Genomic DNA, 17,208 nt, shown 5'->3' on the forward strand with positions numbered 1-17,208 from the left:
TGAGGAGCTTCTAAACAGGCTAAGTGAGGTGGAAGATCTACTCTAAATGTGAGGTCCCAGTTGACTGAAAAGGAAAAGGACATTTCTGCATTCATTGCTCTCTGCTTCTTGTGAAAGCAATGTCACAGCAGCCTCCTGCTCCTGCCCGCCCCACCCACTCCCACCGGCAACTATAGCAACTTCTGCAACTGTTAACCAAATCCTTATTTACTGCTTTTGTCAGGTATTTTGTTATTGTAACAAGAAAGTAACTAAGACATGACTTCTGGAGACCCATAGCTAGGTCATGATAAAATGAAGACTAAAACTGCAAGCTCAGGGATGGAGAGATGGCTCAGTAGTTAAGAGCACTCGGAGTCCTTACAAAGGATGACTTGGATTCTCTAACTCCAATGCCAGAGGAGCCACTAACACCCTCTTCTGGCCTCTACAGTTATCGTGTATAAATGTACACATACATATATTCAGGCAAACATCCACACACATAATGTAAAAATAATAAGTCTTACAACATACAGAACCTCTTAGATTATTTTTCTTTTTATAAAAAAATAGGTAACCCAATGTGGTGACTCATACCAGTAAATTTAACACTTAGGACACTGAGGCAAGAGAATCAAAAATTGAGAGGCTGGCCTGAACTACATAGTAACACAAAACAAAACCAAAACCCAAATTTAAAACGCCCACCACAGGTGGCTGCTGGGCATGCTAGCACACACCTGCAGTCCAGGTACTCAGCACCATGAGGTAAGACTATGTTAGCTCTGGAGCTAAGGGTCAGCCTGCACACTACATCAAGACCTCAAACAAAATATGGAAGTAACAACTAAATGTCTAGGCTCATCTACAGTACAAATAAAGTTGCACAGGGTTCTGAGGGCATTTATCAAAAGAGCCTTTATCTCTGAAATGAGGTCATTTTCTTACATGCATGACAGAAGACTGAAACAAACAAGCCTTATCAGACCAGTAGTTTTCAAGAAGGCACAAGACATTCCACCGCTGTTAACTGAAGAAGGAGCCACGATCAGGAGGGTGTGAATACAGACACAGGCACAAGAAAAGATGCACCCCACATCTCAAAGCACTGACAGCATGCATCCAACTCCCACAGAACACTAAAAAAGTCTGGTATGTGGGAAAATAGCTTCTTAAAACGAGCTCCAGAAGACTAGGTGTTGGCTTTGTCAGGGAACACTTCAGCTCTTTTTTCATTTTCAGTTTAAGAGCACAGTCTCACTATGTAGCTCAGGCTGGTTTGAACTTAGGGACTCAATATCCCCTTACCACCCATGTACCCTGGGCCATAGACACCTGGCCTTACCCGTTCACACATGGTTTTAAAGGAACACTCACCAAAGCCTCTATTGCTGATTTGTCCCAGGGTGGTTGAATGGTTAGTAACACATAATAGGGGGAAACTGTTACGTCTTAATTGATGGTAACGAACCCACACGGAGAATGGCCTTCACCTTCGGAAGCAAGCTGTTCTGAAGAGCTTGGGTGTTCACAGCTCCATCTTAGAACTGGCAATGGCACTTAGAGACAACGGTGCCCACTTGACTCAGAGTTCATTATTACATGAATTCTACACCATAAAGAAGACAATGCTTTTTCCGAACGTAACTAATTTATGGTAAACTCCATGAGACAATGAAATAGGCAAACACAGTTGCGCTGATTTAGCACTCATTTTAAGTCATCGTTACCTCCTTGGAGGCCCTCTTTTTCAGTGTAGTCATACTCTGACTCCTGAGGGCTACGTCTGCAACAGACAAACGAGGGGTCACAACTCCTAACATTAAAGAAAAGCAACAAATAGATCACACGCCTTTAATCCCCCGATGGGGGAGGTGCAGAGGCAGGTAGAGCTCTGTGAGTTTGAGGCCAGCCTGGTGATGGAAAGAGACAGGGGAGAGAGAGGAGAAGCAGGGAGAGACGGAAGGGGGAAAAAAAGGAAAACAGGAAACTCTGCATAATCCATGTGAGAATATAGTGAACAAACCTCTAACTTACTGGAAAATATATACGGAAAGGAAAAACGTTATCATTCGTGTTAGTTACAATTTCTTTTATATCAAGTACAATGATCTAAACTTTTTCCAGTCAGCGAATCCTTTGAAATCCTGACCAAAGAAAACAGACCACTCCTGAGGAAATGGCCCATCTTTGAAATCTGTCAGTGTTTCAATCTTCACAAACCACCCCTCTTCAGTTCAGCAGGGTCCACAGAAGTACGTCATGGAGCTCTCACTTACAGACCACTTGTTTATCAAAACTGAAAGCAGGCGTTGGGCCAGGGCTGTGGCTTGCTGGCACAGCGCCTGTTCAGCACTCAGGAAGCCCGGGACTTGATCCCCAGCCCTGCAGAGACCTGGACGAGGTGGCACGGCTGGGGGGTGAAGGCACAGAGTCAGACGGTCAGGACAGTGTCCAGCTACACAGCAAGTCCCAGGCCAGCATGGTACATGAGACCCTCTCAGAACTACCAGATGAAAAGCCTCTTAAAAGACAAGCAGGCCTGGAACCCACTGTGGAAGAAGAGAATCACTTGTCCTCTGACCTCACATGTGTGTTTATGTGTACACGCACAATCAAGAAGAAAACATTTTTAATCAAACAAAGTGCTTGAAACAGAGGTTGCCTTGAAAACGACAAGGCATAGGAACATGCTCACATTCAGCTATTTTCCAAAGCATGAGAGGCAGCGCAATCATCCATTCACTAACTAATTTTAAATACTAAGGGGTAAGAGGAAAAAAAGAAAATTAGTCCTTTGTAAAAGCTAAACTGGGTTGGAGAGATGGCTCTGTTGGTCAAGTGCTTGCCTTACAGGCTCAAGGGCTGAGTGACACCCAGGGCCCATATAAAAAGCTTGAACACAGTGACATGCACTTGTATTCCAGCTGAGGATTAACAGAGGGCTGCTGGGTTCACTGCCAGTAAGAGAGCCTGTCTCCTAAAACAAGGCGAACATTCCTAAGAAACAAAACCTATATATAATCCCTCGGTTCTCTACACACATGCATACACACACGCAAAAAGCATATGCTCACATGCATGTGTGTATACACATATACATACAATCTTAACAGCCAATTTGGCATAATGTTAGCTGCAGAGGTCAGGATAAAGAGAGAACATATGTAATAGGTAGAAGTCACTAACAGGCTATCATTTCAGCATTCCAAACTCACAGCCAACAAGGTACTATGCTGTAGAAGGCTAAAGCTGCCTTGTACTTCTCTACACAACAGCATGCTCTGACTTTCCTTCAAAGGGAATCCAGATGTATGCAGACAGCTTTGCCAAGGAGAAATGGGTACTCAATGGCTCATTTTGCCTGTGCAACTGTGCATGTTAGTTCCACAGGGTAGTGGATATATTTGACTAGTTTAATACTATTGCCCCAAACCCTTGCTCCAAAATTGTTGAATCTGATAATGTATTTTATAGGCGGTAGCCTTTATAGAAAAGGGGTGCTCAGCACTCGGGAGGCAGAGGCAGGCGGATCTCTGTGAGTTCGAGGCCAGCCTGGTCTACAGAGCGAGTTCCAGGACAGCCTCCAAAACAATACAGAGAAACCCTGTCTCGAAAAACCAAAAAAAAAAAAAAAAAAAAAAAGGGGTGCTAATGTGCTATCCATCTGTACTGTCCAGAGTAGCTCAATCAGATTACTCTGACTTTGTATTAGACCCAAGGCATTAGAATAACATAATGAAGCACAACACAAAACCGGCTTCTGTTCACTAGAAACATTACACAATTATTTTCTAAAATTAACTTAAAATTTTAAAATGCTGATAAATTGCTGAGAAACTTAAATTCTGCACTGACAAAATGGCTCGGTAGCGAAGGTGCCTGCTGCTCAGTCTCAAGGCCTGAGTTCCATCCCTGGAACCTACATGGTGGAAGGGGAGAAGCAATCTCCAAAAGGTGTCTTTCATCTCCTTTAGCACCACTTGGCTGGCTGGCAGGCAGGCAGGCATGTTAGGAGCTGGACGATGACTCAGGGTAAGTCACTGGCTGTTCTTCCAGAGGACGCAGGTTAAATTCCCAGCACCTACACAGTGGTTCACAACAATCTGTAGCTCCAGTTTCAGAGGATCCAATGCCCTCTTTTGGCCTCCACAGACAGTGCATTCATGTGGTACACAGACTATAAAGGCAGGAAAAACACCTGTGGCAACATTGTTTATGCTCTAATAAAGTCACTTAAGACTGGAGAAGTAAAGCAGCCCAGCCAGTAGCTCTTACCTCTACCAAGGCTGAAATGGAGATCCTGTCTTCCTTGTGACTGGAAACTCATCTCACATGAGACCCTTTGCTCCTATCTTACATACCTTTCTAGCGCTGGGATTAAAGGCGTGAGCTCTGTTTCTCTTTTAGACTGATTCACTCTCATGTAGCCCTGAATGGCCCTGAACTCACAGAGATCCATCTGCCTCTTATCTCCTGAGTCCTGGGATTAAAGGTCTGTGCCACCACTGTTCAGCTTCTATGGCTGTGGCTAGCTTTGCATTGCACTGATCTTCAGTGACTTTATTAGAGCATAAACAATATATTACCAAACACCCATACCATAAAAGAAAAATAAAATTGCAAAAAAAAAAGTTCTTTAAAAACTTTACATTTTTGTCTCAATTTATCTTCTCAAACCCCACCAACAGTATTTTAAAGACTTGGATTACCCTTAAATGGCACTGAGGTTAAGCCAGTTCTGGAAGAAGAAAAGCAGTAAGATTGCATAAAGGCAAAGGTATCAAACAGATGAAGAAAATCTCCACAATTAGTCCCATGGCAGAAATGTCACTGTGCTGTGGAATAATCCTCCTGTACACTGTGAATATGTATTTCTCTCATTGGTTAATAAAAAGCTGACAGGCTAGTAGCTAGACAGGCATGATGGGAAGAAGGAGGGCAGAGTCAGAGTCATTGCCAGTCAGACACAGAGGGGGCAGGAGATGAATGTGCCATGCTGATAAAGGTATCACCATAAGGCAGAGTGTAACCCAGGAATATGGGTTAGCTTAAAATGCAAGAGCTAATCAGTAATAAGCCTGAGCTATTGGCCAGCATTTATAAATAATACTAAGCCTCTGAGTGATTATTTGAGAGCAGCTGCAGGAAAACAACAGTCGACGTCACTGAGCTGGCAACCTTTACTTTCTGGGCTGCCACGTTCAGCTATTTGCTTTAAACAAAATACTTCATCAGTGAGTAGGATTCAGGTCATATTCTTAGGATTCAGGATATATTCTTTCAAATGGTAGAAAAGATTCATCATGTTACAAACATTAACAAAAGTCTTAGGATTCAGGATATATTCTTTCAAATGGTAGAAAAGATTCATCATGTTACAAACATTAACAAAAGGCTCTAGAAGATACCAAATGAGCTCCAGATGCCTGAGTATTTTCAAATGGAAAATGGGCAGTTACAAAGCAAAACCTTGTAAAGTAGAAAACCTAGCAGTATTCTCTGAACCTTCTTTCTACAAAAGGGAGAGGGGTACACACACTTGTAATCCTAGCATATGAGACACCAAGGCAAGAAGGATTGTCATGAGTCTGAGGCCAGTCAGGGCTATAAAACAAGTACAAGGCAAGACTAGGTCTTGAAAAATTCCCCACTCCTGAGAAAACAAAACAAAACAAACAAACAGTAAAACCAATGCCTTCAATAAGTAATGCCAAAGCTACCTGTACTAGTATTAGTCCAGACATATTTTAGACTCAAATTCTGAATCAAGCCCAGAAATCTTATTTTCGAAAATAAGCATGTGAATTCATTTTAAAAATTTAAGTATAGCTGGGGATGTACAGCTCAATGACAGAGCACTTGGCAAGCATTTTAAAGCCCGAGGTTCAACCTCCCCAGCACTGTAGAAAAAGAAAACAAGAAAGAGCAAGCAGGTAAGGCCTTAAAACAGCTACATATAGTGTCCAAGTAGAGAAGCACATGTTAATTTGAACACAAACTAAACCCTAACAAGCTGAGAAATGAGCGTTAAGTAGTCTAAGACAGCACCCTAACTAGACAAATTATAGGGAATTTGAAGTTGGACTGCTACCAACTACTCAATATATACTACACTGAAAATCTTAACACCAAATGTTAGGCTTCAGGCGTTATGCTGGCCTGGCCCCAGTCACCTGGCAAAATGCACTCAGGTAGTACCCTGGCTGCTCCATCTCTATGTGATGTGGCCTCACTACTCGGCTGCTCCATCACCATGTGATGTGGCCTCACTACTCGGCTGCTCCATCACCATGTGATGTGGTCTCACTACTCGGGTGCAGAGTGCTCCATCACCATGTGATGTGGCCTCACTACTCGGGTGCAGAGTGCTCCATCTCTATGTGATGTGGCCTCACTACTCGGGTGCAGAGTGCTCCATCACCATGTGATGTGGCCTCACTACTCGGGTGCAGAGTGCTCCATCTCTATGTGATGTGGTCTCACTACTCGGGTGCAGAGTGCTCCATCACCATGTGATGTGGTCTCACTACTTGGGTGCAGAGTGCTCCATCACCATGTGATGTGGCCTCACTACTCAGGTGCAGAGTGCTCCATCACCATGTGATGTGGCCTCACTACTCAGGTGCAGAGTGCTCCATCTCCATGTGATGTGGTCTCACTACTCGGGTGCAGAGTGCTCCATCTCTATGTGATGTGGTCTCACTACTCGGCTGCTCCATCTCTATGTGATGTGGTCTCACTACTCGGGTGCAGAGTGCTCCATCTCTATGTGATGTGGTCTCACTACTCGGCTGCTCCATCTCCATGTGATGTGGCCTCACTACTCGGGTGCAGAGTGCTCCATCTCTATGTGATGTGGTCTCACTACTCGGGTGCAGAGTGCTCCATCTCTATGTGATGTGGTCTCACTACTTGGCTGCTCCATCACCATGTGATGTGGTCTCACTACTCGGGTGCAGAGTGCTCCATCTCTATGTGATGTGGCCTCACTACTCGGGTGCAGAGTGCTCCATCTCCATGTGATGTGGTCTCACTACTCGGGTGCAGAGTGCTCCATCTCCATGTGATGTGGCCTCACTACTCGGGTGCAGAGTGCTCCATCTCCATGTGATGTGGCCTCACTACTCGGGTGCAGAGTGCTCCATCTCCATGTGATGTGGTCTCACTACTCGGGTGCAGAGTGCTCCATCTCCATGTGATGTGGTCTCACTACTCGGGTGCAGAGTGCTCCATCACCATGTGATGTGGCCTCACTACTCGGGTGCAGAGTGCTCCATCTCTATGTGATGTGGCCTCACTACTCGGGTGCAGAGTGCTCCATCTCCATGTGATGTGGCCTCACTACTCGGGTGCAGAGTGCTCCATCTCCATGTGATGTGGCCTCACTACTCGGGTGCAGAGTGCTCCATCTCCATGTGATGTGGCCTCACTACTCGGGTGCAGAGTGCTCCATCTCCATGTGATGTGGCCTCACTACTCGGGTGCAGAGTGCTCCATCTCCATGTGATGTGGCCTCACTACTCGGGTGCAGAGTGCTCCATCTCCATGTGATGTGGCCTCACTACTCGGGTGCAGAGTGCTCCATCTCCATGTGATGTGGCCTCACTACTCGGGTGCAGAGTGCTCCATCTCCATGTGATGTGGCCTCACTACTCGGGTGCAGAGTGCTCCATCTCCATGTGATGTGGCCTCACTACTCGGGTGCAGAGTGCTCCATCTCCATGTGATGTGGTCTCACTACTCGGGTGCAGAGTGCTCCATCTCTATGTGATGTGGTCTCACTACTCGGGTGCAGAGTGCTCCATCTCTATGTGATGTGGCCTCACTACTCGGGTGCAGAGTGCTCCATCTCTATGTGATGTGGTCTCACTACTCGGGTGCAGAGTGCTCCATCTCTATGTGATGTGGTCTCACTACTCGGGTGCAGAGTGCTCCATCTCTATGTGATGTGGCCTCACTACTCGGGTGCAGAGTGCTCCATCTCCATGTGATGTGGTCTCACTACTCGGGTGCAGAGTGCTCCATCTCTATGTGATGTGGTCTCACTACTCGGGTGCAGAGTGCTCCATCTCTATGTGATGTGGTCTCACTACTCGGCTGCTCCATCTCTATGTGATGTGGTCTCACTACTCGGGTGCAAAGGTCCCTTAAAAGGAAAACTCCACTCATTTCCACTCTCTCAATGTTCCTATGAAGGGCCAGACAGGACTTTTCCTGTCTCCCTCCCTCTCCTCCTCCCTCCACCCCTCTCTCCCATCGCTTTTTCTTTTCAACCCCCTCTCCCTCCATTTTTCCCTAATAAAACATCCCACTTAAACCGTCTGCCTGGTGTGTTTGTCCTTCGCCCACCATGGAATCCGCCAAGGTCCCCCTCCAGTCGTATTATAACAGCAAATCCTGTCACTGCTACTCAGTGTTATAGAGGATATTAGCAATAAAGATACAGTTAAAGTCAGCCGTGTATTTCCACATGGGCAGGGTTAAAAGAAGGAGCAGCAGAAGCAGCTACGCCCATTTCACAGCTTGCACTGTATTAGGTCTTGAACATTACACAACTGAAACACAATAAAACATTACAAGAACTCTTGGTGAGACAGCAAAACACTTTCAAAAACAAAACCTACCAATTGCAATCTGGTGAGCCCTGAAGAACCAGCCACCAATATACAGGAATACATGGGAGAACAGGCATTACGTCAGCTACTCGAGGGATATACAGAACAGTAAAATCTGGACTAGGGGCAAGCTGTAGAACAGTTTTTTAAAAATCCTGATTCTTCAGACAACTTCCAACTCAAAACAGGAAAAAGGTGAGAGAGGATATATTTAATAAGAGCTCCTGTTAATAAGAATTAACAAACACATAATGCTAGCTAGCATTTGGGAGGTAAAAACAGATTCAGGAATCAAGGCCGTCCTGTAACTGTAGAAGCTTCATCATGTAGAACTTACTCTTCTATTTCTGCACAGAGCTCAATTTTCCTATATCCCTGCTTAAAAAGAATAAATACACAGAAGCACAGGGAACCCTGAGTAAACCAGCCCTGAGGTGTTCATTCTGTACACACAATGTGGCTGATGGCTAAGTGACTTGGAGAGGGGCTTGGTGGGTGAGGCAGCTATGCACCGAGTCCCACAGGTGCCTGGCTTCCTCCTTCCTGGTTCAGACAATGGTCACCAACCTAAGTGCTTTCTCCACTCCACACCCATTACTGAAAACTGACCAGGAAGTAAATTAGGAAGCAATTTAAAAGATAGACAAGGAGACACTAGGAACTCAAGTAATGAAAAGAACTGAAGTAAAGGTGACAATGGTCACTGGCAACCACTTTTTCTTTCTTCTTTTAAAGAAAGCTCAAGATATACTGTTTTGAGAAAAGGTCTCATTACTGTAGTCCAGGCTGGCCTTGAACTCGAGAGCTTCTTAGTGACAGAATTACAGGCACAAACCACCCAGGCTGGTTCAATCAATTGACTTCTTATACACATAGGATTTTCTTTTCCTTCCTTCCTTCCTTCCTTCCTTCCTTCCTTCCTTCCTTCCTTCCTTCCTTCCTTCCTTCCTTCCTTAAGTTATGTGTGCGTGTGCGTGGGGAGAGGGGACGGTGTGCCTCACTCAGCACAGGTGGTGGTCAGAGGACAATTTGCAGGAGTCCACTCTCCGGTTCTCTGGTAGCATGTGGGACCTCTGCCTCAACTTCAGGTCATCGTGCGTTGTAGCAAGCACTCTTATGAGCATCTGGTTGGCCCTCAACAGTATGTCTGTCAATACCCCAGTCTATATACTATAAACAAACCACCTACGTAGTACCCATATCTATCCTTACCAAATGTAATGTAAGATAAATATAAAAATGTGCTATTCTAAACTATCTTATAAATACCTCCTTATAGCAAGAACCATGACTACCTACATTCACTCATGTGGGGAAAGAGAAAAGACGTCATTTTGTAAATCAAAGTGATTTAGTCATTTTTATTGAGCACTGACCACTTAACTAGATACAATTAATACTCTTATTTCACAAATGTATAACTTATTAATTAAATTTATAATACCTCTTGGGGGGCTGGAGAGATGGCTCAGTAGTTCAGAGCACTGGCTGCTCTTCCAAAGGACCCAGGTTTGATTCCCAGCACTACGGGATGGCTTGCTACTATCCTACTCCCTCTTTTGGCTTCCTCCAGTGGGGCATGCATGGGGCGCACAGACAAACATGCCGGGGAAAACACTCGTTCAAATACATTTAAAACAGTAAAAGTTATGACTCACTTGCTTTTTTGAGACAGGATTATTATCATTACTATGTATCCTAGACTGGTCTTGAATCCATAATCTTCCTGTTTCAGTCTCCCAACTGCTGGGATTACAGTCATTAACTACCTCTCCTGGCTAGGCAATTTTAAAAATTTATTTATTTTCATTTTATGTGCACTGATGTTTCGCCATGGGTGTCCGGTCCTCTGGAACTGGAGTTACAGACAGTTGTGAGACACCATGCGGGTGCTGGAAATTGAACCCTGGTCCTCTGGAATAGCAGTCAGTGCTCTTAACCACTAAGCCATCTCTCTGCCCCCTAGGTCATTTTTTATACACAGTGTTAGAGTGTGTGTATGAGAGTGAGCACTAGCATACATGTTTGTGTCTGCATAGGTAGGGATTAAACCCTTAAGCTATAGTCCAATATACATTATATATTTAAAACAAAGCCATGCATGCTTATATCAACCCATATGTAACAGCCAGTAGTAGTCATAAATGTCAACTGAGTTATATAATAATCACTAAGTGATCTGTGCAAAGGTTCCTATCAGTAAGCACAATGCATTTGATTGTTTTCCTTTAATCCTACTTCTCCATTCTCCAAAAGGAAACACAAGTCACAGATCAGTCACTTATTTTCAGTAAAGTCGCTCTTAGCTGGGTCTGGTGGTGCAGACTTGCAATCCCAGGGTGGGGGTCTGAATGAGAATGACCCCCACAATAAAACTCCTTTCACCATTTCTTCATCTTATGCCTTCCTCACTCCCTGGAAGATGAGAGGCGAGTAAGGCAAAGAAATAGAGGATGCTATCTATCTAGGACACAGCCTCTCAATCTTGGTTATACTCCTGCAGAGCAAAGACAGCTGGCTGAAGTCGGAGCTTTCCCCAGCCTTCTAGCTACTCCAAACATCCCTATGCAATGTCAGATTTTAAAGAAAATTCTGGACACCAGCTTTGTGAAAACTAACACTTTTACAATAAAGTCATTTACTTTTTTATACTGTCAAACCAAATAGAGAAAAACAACTTTTATACTGCTAGTAGCTTTTGGGATAGAACAGTCCATTTTTGTAGGTATTCAGCAACCTCCCTCTTCTCTTTGAAAAGCCCCAAATCCTGTTTTTTAAAGAATAAAAACACCAGCCGGGCAGTGGTGGCGCACACCTTTAATCCCAGCACTCGGGACAGAGGCAGTCGGATCTCTGTGAGTTCAAGGCCGAGCTGGACCGACAGCCTCCAAAACAACACAGAGAAACCCTGTCTCGTAAAAACCAAAAAAATAAAAAAATAAAAAGAATAAAAACACCAAATTTTAACTAGAAACACTGTAAGGTCTCCCCATGATTCTGTACTATGCCAAACACAGCTGTCAAAAGGCATATATACATAGATTTTTAAGAATAAAAAAGTCAAACTATTATCAGCACAAATAAACTTTCTGATAAGCAAATTCCTAAACACCCAGACTACAAAGGAAGAGAATACCAAGAAGCAGAAAAATACTTTGAGGTTTATGTTATAAAATATAATTAAGCTGTGTTCTATCATGTCCTGATTATTTCTGCATAGCAATTTTGTATTTATTTTTAAAAGATATATATTATTAACTTCAACAGAAACCCCCAATTTACCTGGTTCAGGAATATTAGAAAGTAAGCAGAGATCACATCCAGAACCTTTTGTATTTCTATTAGTAACAAAGCAAACCACAAAGGAGGCTGAGCGCAAGATCAAACTTCACCGCCAGCCAAAGCAGAGCACACTGTTACGGCTTGAATGCAAAACTCCCCCAGGCTCCTGTGTTTCAACATTGCTCCCAGCTGGTGGCACTGTTTGGGGAGGTTATGGAACCTTTTGGGCATGAGAACTAATTTCAAAATGCAAGGACATGGGGCTGGAGAGTTAGCTCACTGGTTAAGAGCATTTGTTGTTGTAAAGGGCACATAAAGGCTTACCACCTCCTTAAGCAACAGGCACCCATGTGATACACAGATGTACATGCAGGCAGAACACTCATACACATGAAATTAATAAAAAATATACCTTAAAAATATGTAGGGACATGGAGGCAGGGTGCCTACAAATAGCCCAGAGCTCTTCGGGTCTCTCTTACCAGGCCCTAGGAGAAGTGAGCAAGTTAAGCTGCATCTCTCAAGTATTTGCCACAGGAAGGAGAAAGAGCACAGAAGATACACGTGGAGGAGGAAAAGACGGGGTAGAAGAAACTTTATACATTTCTTCCACGTTGTCTATTTCACAGATACTAAGCAACCATAACCACAGCTAACAAACTGCTAGAGTTTATGCTGCCCCATCTCAGCCTTTTCCTCCCACACCTAAGACAGGACTCTGCTCCCCTGCACTGCTCCACAGTCCATTGTAGCCCCGGGAAAGTGAGGAAGCGGCACAGATACAACCGCACACACCTCCCCCGAACTCAGCCGCACTCAGTGTTTAGTAAGGATGCTTTAAGCCTATAGTTTTCTCAACATCTCATTTGGCTTTTTCCGCTGCTGAATCACTTCTCTCTTGGGGGCCTCTCTGCCAGCTGATCCTCTTTCTCTACTGTTAGTGGTCCTGATGTTAGCACATCTCTGTCAGGCCCTTGACATCATGCAACCATTATGCAGAAAAGGAGATAAGTACTCAGAAAATGACACCAGCTCAAGACCACCGTGCTGGTTAGTTTTTCCAACTTGACCCAGCTGAAGACCAGAGAAAGGGAACTTCAATTGAGGAATTGTCTCCATCAGAACCGGCCTGTGGGCCTATCTGTGGAGAATTGTCTTGACTAATGGAAGAGGGAGCAACCATTGTAGGCAGTGCCATCTTCGGGCGGTATCTAAGAAAGCAAGCCAGTAGGAAGCAGCATTGTTCTATGGTCTCTACTTCAGTTATTGCTCCACATTCTAGCCCAGATGTCCCTTAGTGATAGACTGTGACTTGGAAGTATGTATCAAATAAACCCTTTCCTCCCCAAGTTGCTTCTGGTCCGTGTTTTTATCACAGCAGCGGAAACCTACCTAGGACAATGCCAACAGTCACAGATATAGCCACTGCATCATAGAGCAACATTTCTGATATAATTAAACAAAATGTAACATGTTTCTTTTTAAATAAAAAGTATAATTTTTAAAAAATAAAAATGTAAGTAGAGGTATACTAAACCACTATGAAAACATTTAGCAATGTGGTTTACTTCAGGAACTAATACTCAGTCCCATCACTTCTGAAACAACACTAATATCTCCGTTTTAGACACCTTATATAAGACAATCTGGGGGAAAAATTCTCTACCAAAAACACTTACAGTGATTACAAATAACATTGCCTGGAAGCTAAACTGAAGCTAACTTGCAGTGTTAGGGGTAACAGAAGATCTAGACCTAACTCATACTCAACCAACCCTCATAAAAGACGAAGTCTTTCGGCCAGGATCACAAGTGCTGTAAGCTTTTAATCAGAGCATTCAGGAAAAAGGCTCAGGAGTTTCAAGTTCAAAGCCAGTCTGGGTCACATGAGATGCTGGAAAGAACAAAAGAAAGAAGGAGAGGGGGAGAAATAAGGGAAGTCAGTTCTTAGAGTGAAAGTAACATTTATTTTGCCTTAGAACAGAATATACAGTTAAGAAAAATATTAAGCACCCTAAGATAACCAAGTGTCACATCCCTAGTTCTTGAATTCTCTGGGGAATATCTTACACCTAAAGACAGATACGCCTCAGTGCACTGAACCCTTGATTTCATGAGGGTGGAATGAAGGCTCAACAGCGTGCAAATGAAGACTTCAGCAGCAGTTAACCCAGAACAGTGGAGACAAGAGCTCAGGTTATCTTATAGCAGCTAACCCAGAACAGTGGAGACAAGAGCTCAGGTTATCTTACAGCCACACCTAGTCAGGATTGATGGATATAACACCTGTGCTCCAGTTTCAAACCAGTACTAGTCAAACTGATTATCAAAAGAGTATTTTGTCTGTTATAAAAGCACCCACATGATCATAGAACATAAAACTAGAAAACTGTATACATGGAAGAACAATCAATTTCTTCTTTTGTATGGAACTCATTATTCAAATTTATAGCATATGACTTTAGATCAGTAATCATTTAGTACAGGAGAAGATGAAGACAGTGTAGGAGAAGCTATTAACAGATGTAAACCAGAGTTAATAAAACCACACAGAAAGCCGCGATTTCCAAGGCACACCTCCTCCAGCTCTGTAGCGCCGCGGCCATGATAAAGCTGGGAGCATCTGGTACAGTCTGCACAGACTAGGCTATTAGAACGCAATGCTCGGCCTTGAGAGTTTTTTCTTTTTTTTTCCATCTCATTTAACAAGCATAAAACAATTCCAGCCTCTAATCTGGATGTTCAAATAAACTGTTTCTCCTCTTCAAATCCCACAGTTTAGAAGCTTAATTATCTTTAGCTACCAAAGCCATGGTCCTTGCAGTCACTCCCTCAGGCTCCTGAGCACCCGCCTAGGTTCTAACATCCTTTCAGAGGTTAACACAGCAATAAACGAAACCCACCCTCATCCAGGGTACCTTCTCAGCTGGAGACAAGGTTAAAAGCAGTGAAGAGTAAAGGCTGAAGAGGACAGGAAGGACGTGAACGCACACACCCACGTGCTAAACTCAGGTGAGAGACTTCACAAGCTCCTTTGCAGCCAACCAGGTCACAAAATAAGGTGTGGTTTTTGGCTGTTGTTTTTTTTAATACAAAACCCATAAAGACAATCTGAAAACTCAGTTAAATGACAAACACCAGGCAATCACTGTGAGACAAAACAACAGGGCATCCTTGGGGGACTGAAGCCAATTCTAGTACATGGTCAAATCATCCCTTCAAGGTTCAGATCTGAACTACATTGTAGGAAAACATGGAATAATACAGAAACACCCCCCTAGCAGGTTAAAATCTGAATTTTAAAGTTTTTCATATTAGCAAGAGTATAGAGGAATTCCAGAGTTTATAGCCCTGAAATTATATTTGGATAGAAAAGAATGATGTCATGCCTATATGATGCTGCTTGGCTGTCAAGTGTTCTCATGATCCTCCTGCCTCAACCTCCAGAGTGTTGGGATTACAGGCATGTACCACCACACCCAGCTCTTAGTCACAAACTTCTGGCACGGTTATGGGAAAGTCATGAATCTAAAATCTAAAACCACACATCCCGCCTTTCCCAAGGCTCTTGTTTAGAGAGTGGAGAGAGAGGGACAGGAACACCGAATGTTAAGAGAAACAAAACCCAGGTAAGGCAAAGAGTAGAAATAGCTATTTTCAATTTAATATGGAAAAGAAGGATATCAATAAAGAAAAATACTACTGAAATTAATGTTTCCTAATGCAGAACTAACTAGAAACAGGAAAAAAAAAAAAAGAAGGTTCAAGAAGCTAAGAGAAAAATCTTTGTTTTGAGACAGGGTCTCCCATAGTCTAGGCTGGCCTCCAAATGCCTTGTGGCTACACAGCCAAGGATGACCTTGAACTCCTGACCCTCCTGCTTCCACTTCTCAGCGATGGGACTACAACCATGCTTCACCATGCCTGGCAAAAATCTTGTGCATTTTTAGGAAAGATTATATCATTGTGAAAGACATTCACAAAGACTTTCAATTATAAAATGCCTCCTCCAAAGATCATGTTTAACTTTTCTGCCACTACAGTTCAACCATATTTCTGCAAATCCCAGGAAATTAAGTATTTTTAATTTTTTCTTCAAATTATTATTGAATAGAAAGCTGTACCTTTAAAAATGCAAAGATTAACCGGGCGGTGGTGGTGCACGCCTTTAATCCCAGCACTCGGGAGGCAGAGGCAGGCGGATCTCTGTGAGTTCGAGGCCTAGCTGGACCGACAGCCTCCAAAACAATACAGAGAAAGCCTGTCTCATAAAAGACAAAAAACAAAAACAACAAAAAGATTAAAAAGTATCAAGGAGCCTAATTAAATATCCGTTATAAAATTATCATGCTGGTTTATTACCTGCCCTCTTCAGGTGATACAACTGAATAGATTTCAACACACAGTGTTCACATTTTAGAACTTAATCAGCCTCTCTAGAGGCTCATTCACTGAGTTATGTGTCTCCAAAGAGATCTGATCTTGGGGCTGGGGAGATGGTCAGTCAGTCAGCAAAGCGCTTTGCAGCAAAGCATGACGAACTGAGTTCAAATCTTAGCACCCACATAGAAAGCCAGCACAGATGGTGCAATTCCAGAGCGAGGGAAAGGAAGGTAATCCCTGGGGCTTGCAGACCAGCCAGCCTATTCCAATGGTGCAGAAAACCCATCTCAAAAAATAAGATGGGGAGTGTCACGTCTGACCTCATTCACCAGAACCTGCCTCTTGGTGTTTTTTGCCAATGAGCTCAAAGTTTTGTATAATCACTGAAGAAAGATGTCAAATTACCCATTTATTTTTTTTGCAGGAATTCCTTTATTTCTTCTATTTTTTAAATTGAAAATAGGTTTTTCATACAATACATTCTAATTATGGTTCCCCTCCCCCAACATTTAAGATCCTCCTCAAACCCCCTTGCCATCCCAATCCATATCCTGTCTCCTTAGATAAAAAACAGGCATCTAAAGAATAATTCTAAAATAAAATAGAAAACAAACAGAATAGCACAAAATAGAACAAAATGAGCCAAAGAAACAGCACAAGAAACACACATTCAAACACATAGGAATCCCACAAAAACACATAACTGGGGCGTGGCAGGGATGAGGGGAGCATAGGAGAGACCAGGAGATGAACAGAATTGGGGTGCATGATGTGAAACTCTTAAAGAGTCAATAAAGAAAATGGAAGGCATGATATATATGCAAAGGAACTAATGTTTAAAAACAAGCTTTCTCTTGGGCCACCAGCCAGCTCCCAGATCGTGGCATGGAGACTTCTCAGTTTGAATGCTTGGCCTTACCTCATGCTTGTCCCACCAGGGTTA

General features: G+C 43.4%; 2 protein-coding genes across 5 annotated transcripts in view; one reads left to right on the plus strand and one right to left on the minus strand.

Moving 5' to 3' along the window:
* The window catches only part of Atg14 (autophagy related 14), a 74,676-nt gene that overhangs the window by 51,897 nt on the left and 5,571 nt on the right, over positions 1-17,208 (plus strand). The gene's annotated exons all lie outside the window — the stretch shown is intronic.
* Positions 1-17,208, minus strand: part of Fbxo34 (F-box protein 34) — a 67,034-nt gene that overhangs the window by 9,158 nt on the left and 40,668 nt on the right. The gene's annotated exons all lie outside the window — the stretch shown is intronic.

Source organism: Mesocricetus auratus, unplaced genomic scaffold, assembly GCF_017639785.1.
Source record: "Mesocricetus auratus isolate SY011 unplaced genomic scaffold, BCM_Maur_2.0 Super-Scaffold_100048, whole genome shotgun sequence".
Lineage (NCBI taxonomy): Eukaryota > Metazoa > Chordata > Mammalia > Rodentia > Cricetidae > Mesocricetus > Mesocricetus auratus.